General features: G+C 38.7%; 1 protein-coding gene and 1 pseudogene across 7 annotated transcripts in view; one reads left to right on the forward strand and one right to left on the reverse strand.

Moving 5' to 3' along the window:
- Positions 1–18,455, forward strand: part of PDS5B (PDS5 cohesin associated factor B) — a 194,971-nt gene that overhangs the window by 20,194 nt on the left and 156,322 nt on the right. The window lies entirely within an intron of this gene.
- On the reverse strand, positions 10,097–12,042 carry LOC307176656 (small ribosomal subunit protein eS6-like; annotated as a pseudogene). Its single transcript has one exon. The product of its transcript is annotated as a small ribosomal subunit protein eS6-like (transcript).

Consider the following 18,455-nt stretch of genomic DNA (forward strand, 5'->3'; position numbering starts at 1 on the left):
ATACGATATTTGACTTAACTTCACTCTGTATGGCAGTCTGTAAATCCATCCACTCTCAACAAATGACCCAATTTCGTTCCTTTTTATGGCTGAGTAATATTCCATTGTATATATGTACTACAACTTCTTTATCCATTCATCTGTCGATGGGCGTTTAGGTTGCTTCCATGAACAGGCTATTGTAAATAGTGCTGCAGTGAACATTGGGGTGCATGTGTCTTTTTGAATTATGGTTTTCACTGGTTATATGCCCAGTAATAAGATTGCTGGATCATATGGTAATTCTATTTTTAGTTTTTTAAGGGATTTCCATACTGTTCTCCATAGTGGTTGTATCAATTTACATTCCCACAAACAGTGCAAGAGGGTTCCCTTTTCTCCACACTCTCTCCAGCATTTGTTGTTTGTAGATTTTCTGATGATGGCCATTCTAACTGGTGTGCAGTGATACCTCATTGTAGTTTTGATTTGCATTTCTCTAATAATTAGTGATGTTGAGCAACTTTTCATGTGCTTCTTGGCCATCTGTATGTCTTCTTTGGAGAAATGTCTATTTAGATCTTCTGCCCATTTTTGGATTGGGTTGTTTATTTTTTAATATTGAGCTGCATGAGCTGTTTATATATTTTGGAGATTAATCCTTTGTCTGTTGATTCATTTGCAAATATTTTCTCCCATTCTGAGGGTTGTCTTTTCGTCTTGATTATGGTTTCCTTTGCTGTGCAAAAGCTTTGAAGTTTTATTAGGTCCCATTTGTTTATTTTTGTTTTTATTTCCATTACTCTAGGAGGTGGATCTAAAAAGATCTTGCTGTGATGTATGTCAAAGAGTGTTCTTCCTATGTTTTCCTCTAAGAGTTTTACAGTGTCCAGTCTTACATTTATGTCTCGAATCCATATTGAGTTTATTTCTGTGTATGGTATTAGGGAGTGTTCTAATTTCATTCTTTTACATGTAGCTGTCCAGTTTTCCCAGCACCACTTATTGAAGAGACTGTCTTTTCTTCATTGTATATCCTTGCCTTCTTTGTCATAGATTAGTTGACCTTAGGTTTGTGGGTTTATCTCTGGGATTTCTATCTTGTTCCATTGATCTGTGTTTCTGTTTTTGTGCCAGTACCATATTGTCTTGATTTCTGTAGCTTTGTAGTATAGTCTGAAGTCAGGAAGTATGATTCCTCCAGCTCCGTTTTTTTCCCTCAAGACTGCTTGGGCTATTCGGGGTCTTCTGTGTCTCCATACAAATTTTGAGATTTTTTGCTCTAGTTCTGTAAAAAATACCATTGGTAATTTGATAGGGATTGCATTGAATCTGTAGATTGCTTTGGGTAGTATAGTCATTTTCACAATATTGATTTTTCCGATCCAAGAACATGGTATATCTCTCCATGTGTTGGTATCATCTTTAATTTCTTTCATCAGTGTCTTATAGTTTTCTGCATACAGGTCTTTTGTCTCCTTGGTTAGGTTTATTCCTAGGTATTTTATTTTTCTTGTTGCAGTGGTAAATGGGAATGTTTCCTTAGTTTCTCGTTCAGAGTTTTCATCATTAGTGTATAGGAATGCAAGAGATTTCTGTGCATTAGTTTTGTATCCTGCAACTTTACCAAATTCATTGATTAACTCTAGTAGTTTTCTGATGGCTTCTTTAGGATTCTCTATGTGTAGTATCGTGTCATCTGCAAACAGTGACAGTTTCACTTCTTCCAGTTTGTATTACTTTTATTTCTTTTTCTTCTCTGATTGCCATGGCTAGGACTTCCAAAATTGTTGAATAATAGTGGTGAGAGTGGACATCCTTGTCTTGTTCCTGATCTTAGAGGAAATGCTTTCAGTTTTTCACCATTGAGAATGATGTTTCCTGTGGGTTTGTCGTATATGGCCTTTATTATGTTGAGGTAGGTTCCCTCTATGCCCACTCTCTGTAGAGTTTTTATGATAAATGGGTGTTGAATTTTGTCAGAAGCTTTTTCTGCATCTGTTGAGGTCATATGGTTTTTATTCAGTTTGTTAATATGGTGTGTCACATTGATTTATTTGCACATATTGAAGAATCCTTGCATCCCTGGGATAAATCCTACTTGATCATGGTGTATGATCCTTTTAATGTGTTGCTGGATTCTGTTAGCTAGTATTTTGTTGAGGATTTTTGCATCTATGTTCATCAGTGATATTGGTCTGTAATTTTCTTTTTTTGTAGTATTTTTGTCTGGTTTTGGTATCAGGGTGATGGTGGCCTCATAGAATGAGTATGGGAGTGTTCCTTCCTCCACAGTTTTTTGAAAGAGTTTGAGAAAGATGGGTGTTAGCTCTTCTCTAAATGTTTGTTAGAATTCACCTCTGATGCCATCTGGTCGTGGACTTCTGTTTGTTGGAAGATTTTTAATCACAGTTTCAATTTCATTACTTGTGGTTGGTCTGTTCATATTTTCTATTTCTTCCTGGTTCAGTCTTGGAAGGTTATACCTTTCTAAGAATTTGTCCATTTCTTCCAGGTTGTCTATTTTATTGGCATAGAGTTGCTTGTAGTAGTCTCTTAGGATGCTTTGTATTTCTGTGGTGTCTGTTGTAACTTCTCCTTTTTCATTTCTAATTTTATTGGTTTGAGTCCTCTTTCCTGATGAGTCTGACTAATGATTTATCAATTTTGTTTATCTTTTCAAAGAACCAGCTTTTAGTTTTATTGATCTTTGCTCTTGTTCTCTTTGTTTCTATTTCATTTATTTCTGCCCTGGTCTTTATGATTTCTTTCCTTCTGCTAACTTTGGGTTTTGTTTGTTCTTCTTTCTCTAGTTCCTTTAGGTGTAAGGTTAGATTATTTATTGGAGATTTTTCTTGTTTCTTGAGGTGGGCTTGCATAGCTATAAACTTCCCTTTTAGAACTGCTTTGCTGCATCCCATAGGTTTTGGATCGTCATATTTTCATTGTCATTTGTTCCAGGTATTTTTTGATTTCCTCTTTGATTTGTTTACTGATCTCTTGGCTCTTTAGTAACATATTGTTTAGCCTCCATCTGTTTGTGTTTTTTGCGTTTTTTCCCATGTAATTCATTTCTAGTCTCATAGCATTGTGGTCAGAAAAGATGCTTGATATGATTTCAATTTTCTTAAATTTACTGAGGCTTGATTTGTGACCCAAGATGTGATCTGTCCTGGAGAACGTTCCGTGCGCCCTTGAGAAGGAAGTGTAATCTGCTGTTTTTGGGTGGAATGTCCTATGAATATCAATTAAATCTATTTGGTCTATTGTGTCATTTAAAGCTTCTGTTTCCTTATTTATTTTCATTTTGGATGATCTGTCCATTGGTGTAAGTGAGGTATTAAAGTCCCCCACTATTATTGTGTTGCTCTCGATTTCCTCTCTTATAGCTGTTAGCAGGTGCCTTATGTACTGAGGTGCTCCTATGTTGGTTGCATATATATTTATAATTGTTATATCTTCTTCTTGATTTGATCCCTTGATCATTATGTAGTGTCCTTCCTTGCCTCTTGTAACATTCTTTGTTTTAAAGATTATTTTATCTAATGTTTGTATTGCTACTCCAGCTTTCTTTTGATTTCCATTTGCATGGAATATCTTTTTCCATTCCCTCACTTTCAGTCTGTATGTGTCCTTAGGTCTGAAGTGGGTCTGTTGTAGACAGCATATCTATGGATCTTGTTTTTGTATCCATTCAGCAAGCCTGTGTCTTTTGGTTGGAACATTTAATCCATTCACGTTTAAGGTAGTTATCCATATGTATGTTCCTGTGACCATTTTCTTAACTGTTTTGCATTTGTTTTTGTAGGTCCTTTTCTTTTCTTGTGTTTCCCACTTAGAGAAGTTCCTTTAGCATTTGCTGTAGAGCTGGTTTGGTGGTGCTGAATTCTCTTAGCTTTTGCTTGTCCATAAAGCTTGTCTGTAAAGCTTTTGATTTCTCCATCGGACCTGGTAGGTAGAGCTGACTGTTGCTCTTGTGGACAGAGCTCAGTAAACTTTAATCTGATTGACTGATGATGGGTGGGGCTGGGTTCCCTCCCTGTCAGTTGTTTTGCCTGAGGCAGCCCAACACTGGAGTCTACCTGGGCTGTTTGGTGGGGCTAATGGCAGACTCTGGGAGGGCTCACACCAAGGAGTACTTCCCAGAACTTCTGCTGCCAGTGTCCTTGTCCCCATGGTGAGCCACAGCCACCACCCGCCTCTGCAGGAGACCCTCCAACACTAGCAGGTACGTCTGGTTCAGTCTCCCCTGGGGTCACTGCTCCTTCCCCTGGGTCCCGATGTGCACACTACTTTGTGTGTGCCCTCCAAGAGTGGAGTCTCTGTTTTCCCCAGTTCTGTCGGAGTCCTGCAATCACATCCCTCTAGCCTTCAAAGTCTGATTCACTAGGAATTCCTCCTCCCGTTGCTGGACCTCCAGGTTGGGAAGCCTGACGTGGGGCTCAGAACCTTCAGTCCAGTGGGTGGACTTCTGTGGTATAAGTGTTCTCCAGTCTGTGAGTCACCCACCCACCAGTTATGGGATTTGATTTTGCTGTGATTGCGCCCCCCCTACCATCTCATTGTGGCTTCTCCTTTGTCTTTGGATGTGAGATATCTTTTCTGATGAGTTCCAGTGTCTTCCTGTTGATGATTGTCCAGCAGGTAGTTGTGATTCTGGTGTTCTCACAAGAGGGAGTGAGAGCACGTCCTTCTACTCCACCATCTTTGTTCAGGGCCCCAGAAACTCCCTGTTAATTCAATTACATGTATTTGATTTAAGTAGGTAATTATTTAGTGAAAAGCCTAGAGTTAAAGAATGCTTATAAAGATTGGTGAAAGGGATAGCCATATTTCTACTGCCGTTTCTTTTCCCCTTTATTAGCGCCAGCGTCTGATAGATAGCAGTGAGACACATGCGACCAGATAATACTGGAAGAAAATGTTGTTTTTCACCTGTCTTTGACTTTTACTTTTCTTGGTATTTCTACTCTATGGAAAAAAGTAGTAAAATGTAAATGTTTGTCTCAGCTGCTTCTGTCTCAAAATTCATTTTCATGATAGGCCTGTTGGACATCTGTTTATGTTTAAATCGTTATCTAGGACGAGCTCTGGTCCTCTAGGACTAGCTCTGGTCCGGGGGGCCTTTTAGAATCATTCTACAAAAATTTGACTTTATGGCTCTGACTTTTAAGCAAAATATATTTAAAAAGCAAGTGTGTCCAAGAGGGAACTGGATGCGTTGATTGTAAAGATGGCACATACATCTAATAAATTGATTGTCTTGTGCGCTTAGCATAAGTCTAAGGTTAACATTAATATAGTCTAATATAGTCTATATTTTAAGATGTGTTGATTTTTAATTGTTCTCTTGAAATTGAACAAGGTTATTTTGTTGTTTTAATGTAAATATAATTTAGTAAGAGACAGATTTTAAAATTTGTACTGGCTTCTGTAGAAAGTAAGTGCAGGGCTTCCCTGGGGGCGCAGTGGTTCAGAATCCGCCTGCCAATGCAGGGGACACGGGTTTGAGCCCTGGTCCGGAAAGATCCCACATGCCGCGGAGCAACTAAGCCCGTGTGCCACACTACTGAGCCTGTGCTCTAGAGCCTGCGAGCCACAACTACTTAGCCCACATGCCACAAGTATTGAAGTCTTTGCGCCTAGAGCCCGTGCTCTGCAACAAGAGAAGCCACTGCAATGAGAAGCCTGCACACTGCAACGTAGCCCCCACTCACAACAACCAGAGAAAGCCCGGGCACAGCAACGAAGACCCAACGCAGCGGAAAACAAATCAATAAAAATAAATAAATTTAGAAAGTAAGTGTGTTCAAACCTAACATACTTCAGGTAAATTCTTAAATATTTTTGCTGATGGAAGGTAAATGAGGTATATTATAACCCGAATATGTGCTATTTGACTTTTTTTTTCTTGTATAAACTTATTTATTTTTGGCTGCATTGGGTCTTCGTTGCTGTGTGCAGGCTTTCTCTAGTTGCGGCGAGTGGGGGCTACTTTTCATTGCAGTGTGCAGACTTCTCATTGCAGTGGCTTCTCTTGTTGCGGAACCCAGGCTCTAGGCGCATGGGCTTCAGTAGCTGTGGCTCGAAGCCTCTAGAACGCAGGCTTAGTAGTTGTGGCATATGGACTTAGTTGCTCCGCAGCATGTGGGATCTTCCCGGACCAGGGCTCAAACCCATGTCTACTGCATTGGCAGGAGGATTCTTAACCACTGCGCCCCCAGGGAAGCCCCTGAGTTTTTATCTTTAATTTAGTGTTATAAGAAGTAGATAAGAGGCATGTGGATACCTTTAGCTCTTTCTACAGTAGTCAAACTCTAAATAACATTTCTGTCTTTGTCAGTTAGCGTTTGATTAGAGAAGTAAGATTATTGTTGTGATTGGTTTTTACCAATTGTAGGAACTAGTTATACACACCTGAATCTGCTGCTAGGCTTGAAGTTAGCAGGGCTAGTAGTTGGAAAGGGAACATGGACATGAAGCAGGGGGAGGAAGGTTAGACTGGAACCTGCAAAGAACTTTTAGCAATAAGTTAGAACCTATGAGCCCAAACTTGAACTTTCATGGCTCTCACTGCTTCCACACCTGCAACCTTGATGATCTAGGTAACCTTCAACCTTGATGATGTAGGTAATCTGCAGTAGGTGTGGCACACCTCACCATGGAGCTGCACACAAACCTGCCCCAGTATTATTTGGAAAAGCAAAGGTGGAGCTCTGACAGGAGCTGAATGAGCTGTAGGCTCAATTGCTGCCCCATGCCAATGAGCCCAAAGTTCCATGACACTGTGTGATTACTGCAGTAACACCTGACTTTAGGTTTACATTCTGAACCTGGTGGCTGCTTCACGTTTGTCTTCTAATCTCATGGGAATTTTTTTTTTTTTTCTTTTTGAGGCCAACCCTAACCCACAACCATGCAGGGAATGAATCGTGTTTGGGAAAGTGTAGTTGCAACCCGGCTAAGGTAAAAAGCCATCACAGACCATCACTTGTCACCACGGCACCAGTGCACACCTCTTTTTATCATATTTACCTTATAAATAAAGACAATTACAAAAGTATACTTTTGGTGAACATAATGCAGCTATCCTTTGTTCACCTGATAACATACAAATGCCCTCCTTAAGAGAGGATACAAAATCCCTTTATCCATAGGTGGGTTAATTTTTTTTCTACCTGTGTCTAGGTACCAATTTTTTTTCTACCTGTGTCACATTTTCTACTTAATATCCTGTAACTTAAATATGGAGATATGAGATTAGCTACTATCAGATGGTTGTAGAAAGGGAGATAAGAAATAAGTTTGTTAATATATATACAAATTTTTTATATCATAAAAAGAAAAACTACTCATTAGAATATTTATTTCTGCAACTAGTCATGTGGTTGTAGTTGCTGTCTATAATTATCTTCTGCTGTCATTCCACAGTCCCTCTGTTCTTGGCAATACCTCAGCTGGTTGTGGTTTCTTGCCTGATGGGGTGACCTAAATCTTCATTCCTTAAGGGTCTGGGTCATTAGCAGTCCTGCCTGGATTGTTTCCACTGACTTTAATCACAGTACATGGAAATACTAAGTGGCCTCCTAGGGGAACTTCTGCATTCCAGACATACTTTCTGTTAGCCCCTCTTGTGTGGTAGCAACCTGACTTCCTCTTGATTGTGAGATGAGAACCTTAGTTGGTTCTGTAACCCCCTTCTTTGTCTGTTGATTCATTGGCACGAATAACCCAAAGTGGCTGGGTGGCAGTCTGAATTTCCAGTTTAATGGAATCATTTCTGCATCCCTTGGTGGAAACTAAGATCTTCCAAAGGGACTATATGGGCATAGATGGATATAGGTGGGTAAGTGATGTGGTGTGTTGTATGTGTCAGTGAATTGGGAAGCAAAGTAAATCTGTTTAGAGTGAGAATGAGTTAATACAAATTAATATAGTACATTTCACGATACTTGTGGAGTTAGTAGGGGGTATTTACTTTGAAAGAAGTGTAAATATATTCAGAACGTGCATATAGTTTTTTCGTTTTTATTATCCCATATTTAATAATGGGCAGGTGGTTGGTAGCAGTTGAGTTTGAATCTGTGTGTTTTTTTGTTTGTTTTTTTGGCCACACGGCATGTGGGATCTTAGTTCCCTGACCAGGGATCGAACCTACGCCCCCTGCATTGGAAGCGTGGAGTCTTAATCACTGGACCGCCAGTAAAGTCCCAAGTTTTGAATTTAGATCTGATATACTTCTTGGATTTTTTGTTTACCTAAAGGAGGAAATAAGAATTACATTTACTATTTGGAGTTTTTATAAGTTAATTTTAAAGAATATAGAAGAGTGAACATAAATGACTTCATTTCCACAAATGAAAATACTACAGTAACGTTGCTTGTCATATCTGCTCTGAAACTAGAAGGAGGCGGGTGAGCCTGGAGTCAGACCACCTGGCTTTAAATTCCAGCTCTTCTGCTTACCATGAATTTCTGTTAACTATGGCTTTGTAACAACAGCCCCTCCCCCACCGTCCCCGCAATTTCAGTGGCTTAAAATGAGTGTGTGTTATTACTCATGAATCTGTAGATCACGTGGATGGTTCTGATCACTTGGGCTAGATTTGGCAGATTTCATCTAGGATAACTCATAACATCGGTGGTCACCTGGCAGATTGTCAGGAAGCTGGCTAGTCTATGGTGGCTTCTCACATTTCTGGCTGTTGGCTGACTCTCTGCTGGATGATGGAGGGTGACCGAGGCTCTCATCATTTATCAGGCAAGTCTGGACTTCTTCACATGGTGGTGGCAGGATTCTTAGAGAGGTAGTAGAAACAAGCAAGGTCTCTTGAGGTCTGCATTTGGAACTGGCACAACATCACTTCTGCCACGTTCTGTTGGTTCAAGGCAAGTCATGAGGCCAGACAAGATTCAAGATGTGGGGAAATGAGCTCTACCTCTTGATGGGAGGAGCTGCAGTGTCACATTGCTAGGGGTGTGGGTACTAGGAGGGATGGAGAATTGGGGCCATTGTATAAGCATTTTACCATACAACATGATGATGCACAAGTCTCTTCATCCCTTTGAATCTGTTCCCTAACCTGTAAAAATGGCTAGGAGAGTAACGATTCTTTTTGAGACAATTTTGAAGATTAGGTAAAATAAACTGTGTAAAGTGTCTCTGGTAGTGCCTTAATATATGCCAATATGTGCTCAGTAAATGTTTATTATTATTACTTGTAATGATTAGGTGTTCTATATTCATGACTAAAATACTCATAATAATCCTGTGATGCTGTCATGATTTCCTTCTTATAGCTGAGGAGACAGACTGAATTGCTTAAGTTACCAGTATGCCAAGGTTGGTGGTAGACCCAACGTTGAGCCAAGGTTTTTTGTTTTTGCTTTGAAAACCTAATACTGGCCTTTGAGAGCCAGTACAGTGGTAAAACATGGGGGCTCTGGAACTGTTAGAGTCCTTGTCCCAGACCTTACTAGGCTTTCAGCCTTGGACACATTACTTAACCTCTTTGTGCCTCACTTTTTAGGAAAGGAGATTGCTTACGTCCCACCATTGTTGGTGAGGATTAAATGAATTAATATACATTGTTTAGAACTACAAGCACAGGCTAGGTAGGTACTCTATATGTTATTCCTTTTCTTCTTATTATTACACTATGCTGCCTTTAGTCCAAACCTTTAAAAGCCTTTCTTATTGAAAATATTAAATGAGGCTGAAGTTATCACCCTTTTCTTTTTAGAGCCATCTAATTTTTTCATGAAGTAGTATTAATCTTTACGGTTAGTTTCCTAATAGAGTAATTATGGATTTTACTGATGTGATTTGGTTATATGGGGACATTTCAATTTGAGGAAAAACTATTCCATGGTACTTTGTTTTTTTTCTCCTTTTCTGAGCTTTTCTTGCACAATGTCATTCATTTCTGTGGCTTCTGTTTAATGTTGGTTACTCTCAAATCAACATCTGAAGTTTGACCTCACTCCTAAGTTTCATTACTTAATTGGTTTTTCATTTTTCTCTCTCCAGTTATTAAATTTACTATTTCTGTTATCTCTCACACTCTTTTCCTTTATGCTTATTGCTTTTGGTTTAGTGCAAATTCTTCTCTTTTTTTTTTTTTTTATATCTGACCTTATTTATTTGTTACTCTTAGAACATCTTATTTTTGACTGGACTCAGAGGTAGAAGCTTTCAGAGAGGACAGCCTCCCTTTCTTGGTAGTCTCTTCCTGGCATTTTTCTTTGGCCTCCTTCATTCTCTTGGCCAAAGGTTTAGCATATTCTGCAGCCTTTCTTTATTTTTCTTGGTACACTGTTCCTTCAGAGCAATATGCTGATGTTTGTGTTGCAGAACACGTGGAATAACAAACACTGAATCTTGTGTGCCTTGGTCTTAGGTTACTTACCCTCTTTGTTTAGGGGCTTTCTCACAACACACTGGTGGACATGATCTTCTCTAGAGAGATTGAAAAGTTTGTGAATTTTAGCGATTTTGGTCCCAAGTCGGCGAGGCGCAGTAGTATCAGTGACTTCAGGAATATCCTTCTCTCCCTTTTTTTTTTTTTTTTAAATAATGACCAAGTTGAAAGCACTTAGACTGGTGTCCACAATGCAACCCTGAACAGATTTGCACTTTCTTTCTCCAGTCTTCCTTGGTCTGTAACAGGACTGCCCCTTAGTAGCAGATGGACACAGCCATGGGTGAAGACACCCTGATTCATGGGAAACCTTGTTTGTCATTCCCACCAATGATTCTGACCGCATAACACTTCCATTCTTTACCCAGAGCATTAGCAGCAACTTCTGTGGCCATACGCTTCTCATAAAAGGTACAAAGTTTGCATTCATCGTCCACTTCAGTGAGTTTCTGGCATCTAGTGGCTGGGAAAGAGATGTTCAGTTTCATCCTGAAGCAGCTGACCAGCTCTGAGGTTCTGCAAAAAAAGAGCTCATCATTTTTTTCTTAAATTAGTTTAGAAGCCTCCTAATCAGTCTCTTAACTCCGTTCTTACCTTTTCCCAATCCATTCTCCAGGGACTGTCAAGATAGTTTATGTAAAAAACATTTGATGATTTTATTCGTTTGGTTAAAATGTTAACTTCACATTGCTTGCAAGAAAAAATAAAGTTGAGCGTTCAGGGCTCTTGATGAATCTGTCTCTGCTTCCCTCTCCAGCAGAATTTTTAGTTACTTTGCAACAGAATTTCTGACTTCTGCTGTGTGAAATCATCCAGGACTGTTACATTCTCTTACATGTCTGTGCATCTGCGTGTGCTTTTAATTTCACGTGAAATCCTCTGCGTATGTTTGTTCTGTTGGCACACTTTGCACATCTTTTTAAAGATTTAGCTCGTGTGATTTTTCAGGGAAGGTTTCCTTATCCCTACTACATACTTTCAGACTCCTGATTCTTCCCTGGATTGGTATATGATTTATTATAGCTTTTATCCCATTGGTGTTTTTTTTTTTTTTTTCTTTTTGCGGTACGCGGGCCTCTCACTGCTGTGGCCTCTCCCGTTGCGGAGCACAGGCTCCGGACGCGCAGGCTCAGCGGCCATGGCTCACGGGCCCAGCCGCTCCGCGGCATGTGGGATCTTCCCAGACCGGGGCACGAACCCATGTCCCCTGCATCGGCAGGCGGACTCTCAACCCCTGCGCCACCAGGGAAGCCCCCCATTGGTGTTTTTAAACATCCTTTTTTGGATATAATTCACATACAATACAGTTCACTACTTTAGTGTACAGCTCAGTGGTTTAGTATATTTAGAGTCGTGCATCTGTTACCACAGTCAATTTTAGAATATTTCATTATCCCGCAAAGAAACCCACACCTTTTAGCCAACACCCCCTAACGTCTCATCTCCCTTCCCCTCCCCTCTGCAACCACTAATCTGCTTTCTGTCTCTATAGATCTGCCTATTCTGTACATTTCATATTAGTGGAATCATTTAATATTTGGTCCCTTGTAATTGGTGTCTTTAACTTAATGTTGCCAAAGTTCATCTGTGTTGCGGTATATGTCAGTACTTCATTTCTTGTTATTGCCAAATATTCCATTATATGGCTAGACTATATTTTATCCATTCATTAGTTGATGGGTATTTGGGTTGTTTTCACTTTAGCTATTATGAGTAATACTATAATGAGCATTCGTGTAAAAGTTTATGTGCAGACATGTTTTTATTTCTGCTGGATCATATGTTAACTTGGTTTAACTGTTTGAGGAAAAGCCAAAGCTACAGCACCATTTTACATTCCTGCCATCAGTGTATGAAGGTTTTAATTTCTCTACATCTTTGCCCACACTTGTTATTGTCTGTCTTTTTGATTATAGCCATCCTAGTGGGTGTGAGCTGGTATCTCATTGTGGTTTTGATTTGCATTTCCTGATGGTTAATGATGTTGAGCAACTTTTCATGTATGTATTAACCACTTGTGTATCTTTGGAAAACTATTCAGATCCTTTGTCCATTTTAAAATTGAGTTGTGATAGTTCTTTGTATACTCTAGATACAAGCCCCTTAGCAGATACGTATATGATTTACATAAATTTTCTCTCATTCTGTTGGTAGCTGTTACACTTTCTTGATGTTACCCTTTGAAGCGCGAACGTTTTTTGTTTTTGTTATAAATCCCCACTTATCCTTGTTGTATTCAGAGTTGAGCCCAGTCTCTCTCCTCTGTTGCTATAGTCTTGACACTTAAAGGGGTCCAGAATAAGCTATCATGGCATAAAAATTATTTTGAGAAGAAGGCATTTGAGTTCCTGAAATCTCTTATCTGCCTAAAAGCATAGCTTCCCCAAAGAACTCAATTGTCATAAATACCCTTCCTGGAGCAGCCATGGAAGACTGACTCTTATCACTGGAGATGAGAAGTCTCCACACCACACCTAAACAGACATTGTCACAAAACTTCCCTGTCTCCCATTTGTTCTTGTCAGGACCCATTTATCTTTTCAAAAAGTCATTTGTTTTCCTATCAATGCCCATCTCCTATTAAGATGCCATATAAGCCTCAGATTTTAAATGTCTCCTTGAGTCACAGTTTTCTGTGAACTCCTATACATACATACGTGAATAAAAATCTGACTTTTACTAATTTCTTGTATAGGAGGAAAAAATCTGTTTCCTCTATCCATCCTAAATTCATTGGCTGGGACCCTACAAATTAGACTGACAAAAGAGCAATGCATTTTTAGAGAACTGACAAGATGAAGGAAAAGGACATTGAGTTTCAAAGGGTGGCAAACTGTGGAAAGTTAAATATATGGGGAATTAATGGACGATAAGGGCTACTTAGTAAAGTTAAAATGTTTAAAAAATTGAGACTTCCCTGGCGGTCCAGTGGTTGGGACTTTGCCTTACAGTGCAGGGGGTGCAGGTCCAATCCCTGGTCAGGGAGCTAGGATCCCACATACCTTGTAGCCAAAAGAACAAAACATAAAACAGAAGCAATATTGTAACAAATTCAATAAAGACTTTAAAAATGGTCCACATTAAAAAAATCTCTAAAAAAAATGTTTAAAAAATTGAGATATGATTGATGTATACCATATTAGTTTCAGGTGTACAACATAATGATTTGGTATTTGTATATATTGTGAAATGATCACCACAATAAGTCTAGTTATAGTTAACATCTATCACCACACCTACACATTTTTTTTTTTATGGAAATAACTTTTTTTTTTTTTTTTTTTGTGGTACGCGGGTCTCTCACTGTTGTGGCCTCTCCCGTTGCGGAGCACAGGCTCCGGACACGCAGCCTCAGCGGCCATGGCTCACGGGCCCAGCTGCTCGCGGCATGTGGGATCTTCCTGGACCAGGGCATGAGCCCGTGTCCCCTGCATCGGCAGGTGGACTCTCAACTACTGCGCCACCAGGGAAGCCCTGGAAAGAACTTCTTAAGATTTACTCTCTTAGCAAATTTCAAATATACAATGCAGTATTATTAATTATAGTCACCATGCTGCACTTACATCCCCATGACTTATCTTATAACTGGAAGTTTGTACTTTTTGACCACGTTCACCCATTTTGCCCACCTCACCCTCCAGCTCTGGCAGCCACCAATGTAATTTGTTCTATCTGTGAATTCAGTTTTTTGTTTTGTTTAGATTCCACATATAAGTGAGATCATATAGTATTTGTCTTTCTGTCTCTGACTTATTTCACTTAGCATAATGCCCTCCAGTTCCATCTGTGTTGTTGCAAATGGCAGGATTTCCTTCTTTCATTTAATGGCTGAATAATATTCTATTGGAATTAAATTTGGAATTGGATTCCAGCTTTGTCAATTACAAGAGTTATGACCTGTGGGCTATGGACATGTTGCTTCTATTAATCCTTTATAAGCATGAACCTCATATATTTCAGGGTTGCTAGAAAGATGAGTAACACCAAGTATTGAATACGTAAAAGTAATTTATGTAGTTCCTGGCAAATAGATGCTCAATGAATGTTAGTTTTATTCTTTCATTTACTATGTAGTAAATACAATAATTTGGCAATCTAGAAGTAGCCTTTTGTTTTCAAAATACTATTGTCGTAATGTACTTGCCTGCAGCCAAAGACTTCCTTAGTAGTTACATCTTGAGTTCTGGAAATATTTCAAAGTGCTAAGCTAGAACTGGCAATTACTTTTTTTATTTAAAATTTATATTTGAAAAATACAAATGGAGGTCATGCTATATGTATTGTTTTGCCTTTTCAATTTAATGATGTATTTTGGACTTTGATCTGGGTCAGCACATAAACTGCATCATCACGTTTAGTTTTGTATGTTTATACCAAAAATTGCTTAACTTTACTGTTGTAGGACATGTAATTTTACATACTTTTCTGTCACACTCGTCTCTGCATGTAAATATATTAAAAAAAAATGTAGCCCATGTTGCCATTGCCTGGTATCTTGGGGTTCAAACTGGCATGTGGAGAAGACAGAGTCAAGGACATGGGATAGAATTAGAGTCAAAAGCAGTAATGGAACCATACCGAAAGCCTTCTCTACTTTGGGATTACTGTTTATTTCCCCAAGACAATAAACTCTTTTTTGATGTTGAATGTAGTTGGACTAGGAAATTTTGTTCCTTGACACTTCACGAATCCAAATGGATACTGTGAGCACTCTTTTTTTTTTTTTTTAAATGAATTAATTAATTTAATTTTGGCTGCGTTGGGTCTTTGTTACTTCGCGCAGGCTTTCTCTAGTTGCGGCGAGTGGGGGCTACTCTTCGTTGCGGTGTACGGGCTTCTCATTGTGGTGGCTTCTCGTTGCGGAGCACGGGCTCTAGGCACGCGGGCTCATTAGTAGTGGCGCCCAAGGGCTTAGTTGCTCTGCAGCATGTGGGATCTTCCCGGACCAGGGCATTGGCAGACGGATTCTTAACCACTGCACCACTAGGGAAGTCCCTGTGAGCACTCTTATCTTGCACTTGTCTAAGTGGAAATGCTCTCGTGTTTTGTAACTAAGTTTAATTATTTGCTCTTTACTTCTGAAAGGTACTGTTCATTATATTAAAGAATCTCTCCTCTTTTCCTGATTTGTTGTAAGAGAGATTTATATAAATCAGGAATAGGGAGTAGTTTAATTTAGATGGTCTTGTGCTTTTTTTTTCTTTTGCCTGTCAATATAATTCATTCATTAATAGATTCTCTGATGTTGACAGTCTTTGCAGAGAGAACTCATTTGCAAGAGAGAGATTGTACATTAGTGAGAAGTGAAATCATGTGAATTTTTTTTTTTTTTCGCCCTACGCGGGCCTCTCACTGCTGTGGCCTCTCCCGTTGCGGAGCACAGGCTCCGGACGCGCAGGCTCAGTGGCCATGGCTTATGGGCCTAGCTGCTCCGCGGCATGTGGGATCTTCCCGGACCGGGGCACGAACCCATGTCCCCTGCCTCGGCAGGCAGACTCTCAACCACTGCGCCACCAGGGAATCCCTCATGTGCATATTTATTATTTGTCTCAGCTAAAACAAATTCCTGATCTATGGTTGAACCACCTGTGTATCAGTACCTCTGGCTTGGAGAATTGGCATATCCCCATCAGCTTAAATCTGTTTTACTGTAAACCATGTATTTACTCTTTAGGGAGATGGCGTTATTCTGATTATCTGGGGCAGTTAGGGCCTATTTAATGGAGTTAGATATTACTGCTACCCTAAATTCATTGCAGCTACATTATCAAAGAGGGGTGTAATGGTTGTAGGGGAGGCAGGCACATACCCACATTGTTTTGGGTATCTTGACTGTGAAAATATGAGATAAGTAAGAGATACAAATATCTGAAAGGAAGGGACCAATGTGGCAAACAGTGTGGTTAGCTTCTTTCTTGCAAATGGAGCTCAGGTTTGTTACATGTGCTTGGGAGGAGGCTGGTCCCTAGTGAACCACAAGGGTTAAATAAGAGTAGTTTAAACCAACTGTGGCAGTTTCATTTCCGTTGCTAGCATCTGGTTTAATAATGGTGTTATTACCTGTTTCAATTTTTGCTATTTCATTGTGTGAAAATCCTTCCTTATTGTGGTCTTAATTTTTATTTTTCTCATTACAAAGGAGAGAGGGGACAACTTGTCAAACGTTTAATGGATATTTATTCGTCTTTTGTAATGCACCTGATAGTGACACTTTTTTTCTGTTTGGTTGTGTGTTTCTTCCCTATTTGTACGTGTGTATATTCTGGTTACTAACTTTAAAAAAAAATTGAGTTGTAAATACCTTCTCCCATATTGAGATATTAATTTTAATGTAGTAAAGGTTATTAATCTTTTATTTCATGGTTTATTTTTTTATTTATATTTAGTTTGGTTTAAGAAATCTTTCCAGACTTGGGTAATAAAAAATGTCTCGTTTTAAACCTTTGTCTTTCATTTCATTTCACTGGGTATGCTTTTGTTTTTTTTCATCAGTAGTGGGGTAGGGATTGAAATCCATTTTTTCCTTTATGAATATTCAGATTCCTTTGTTAAAGAGTCCATCTTTTCTGCATTGATCTGCAAAACTAACTCTATCACAATCAAGTTACCATATGTGTGTAGGTCTATTTTTAGACTCATTTCTGTTCCATGATCTATGTCTGTCCTCACTGTAATAACTTATGCTTTCTGTTAGGGCAAATTCCTCCCCACTTCATTTTTCATGTGTGTTTTAGCTTTTTGCACATCTGAATAATTTTAAAATCTGGTGCTAAGGTCTTTCAGGTGCTCTGTTGACTTATTTATCTATAAGATACTTCGGGGGAGAATTGCTTTCTTTATGATATAAACATAGTATATCTTTGTAAGCATTTAGATTTTATATAATGTTTTTTAGTAAGGTGTTACAGTTTTTCATCATATAGGTCTTAAACATGTTTGGTTGGAGCTTTAAAATGTACCTTGAAATTTTTTTTTAATTTTACATTTTCAGTTGCTTTGGCTGGTGTACGGAAATGCAGTAGATTTTTGCATACTAATCTGCCTACCTTATTAAGCTTTTTGTTTCCCAATATTTTGCTGTTTATGAGTTTCTACATAGCAAATTATATCACCTGCAAATAATGAGACTGTAGTTTCTTTCTAATCCTTATACACTGATTTCCTTTTCTTAGTGTACTAGCTAGAATCTTCTGGTAAATATTAAAGAGCAGTAGTGATAGTGGAATTATTATTATTTTTTGGCTTTAGAGGGAATACTTGATACGTTTCACCATTAAGAATGATGTTCGTTGTTGGTTTTTGGTAGATAACCTTTATTTAGGTAAGTGTATTTTCTTTTCTTACAATATTTAGCAAATGGGCATTGATTTCTGCATGTGTTGAGATAGTTCTCTTTCTTCCTTCAGTGTGTTGGTGTGGTAGATGATGTTGATAGATTTTTCTGGTTATAAACCAACCTTGCATTATTAGGATAAACCCAAGTTGGTCATAAGATAGCTACACTGTCCAATATAAAAGCCACTAGCCCCATGTGGCAGTTTAATTTTAATGAGAATTAAGCAAAATTAAAATCCAGTTTCTTAGGCATACCAACCACATTTCAAGTGTTAATTGTAGCTAGCAGCTATGATATTGGACAGTGCAAATTATAGAGCGTTTCCATTGCAGGAAGTTCTGTTGAGCAGTGCTGTGATATAGCTGTCTTTTAAGATACGTTGCTGGAGTTATGTGGTTAATCCATGTATGTATGTTTGCTTATGAGTCTTTGTAGTATTTTTTGATTTTCATGTCAGAGTTTTATTAGTTTCGCAGAAAGATGGAAAATATTCTCTCTGTGTCTGTTTTCTGGAAGCTTTTGTATAAGATGGAACCATTCTGTTCTTTGAAAATTTGAAACAGCTCATTAAGCCTGATGTTTCGTTTGTGGGAAGATTTCAGTTTTCAGTTTCTTTAATGATTACTGGTATATTTAGATTTTTAAATTTCTTCTAGAATAAGGTTTTGTTATTTATGTTGTTTTTCTAGGAAATTATATCACCTGAGTTGCCAGATTTA

Source organism: Stenella coeruleoalba (genome assembly GCF_951394435.1).
Source record: "Stenella coeruleoalba genome assembly, chromosome: 18".
Classification (NCBI taxonomy): Eukaryota; Metazoa; Chordata; class Mammalia; order Artiodactyla; family Delphinidae; genus Stenella; species Stenella coeruleoalba.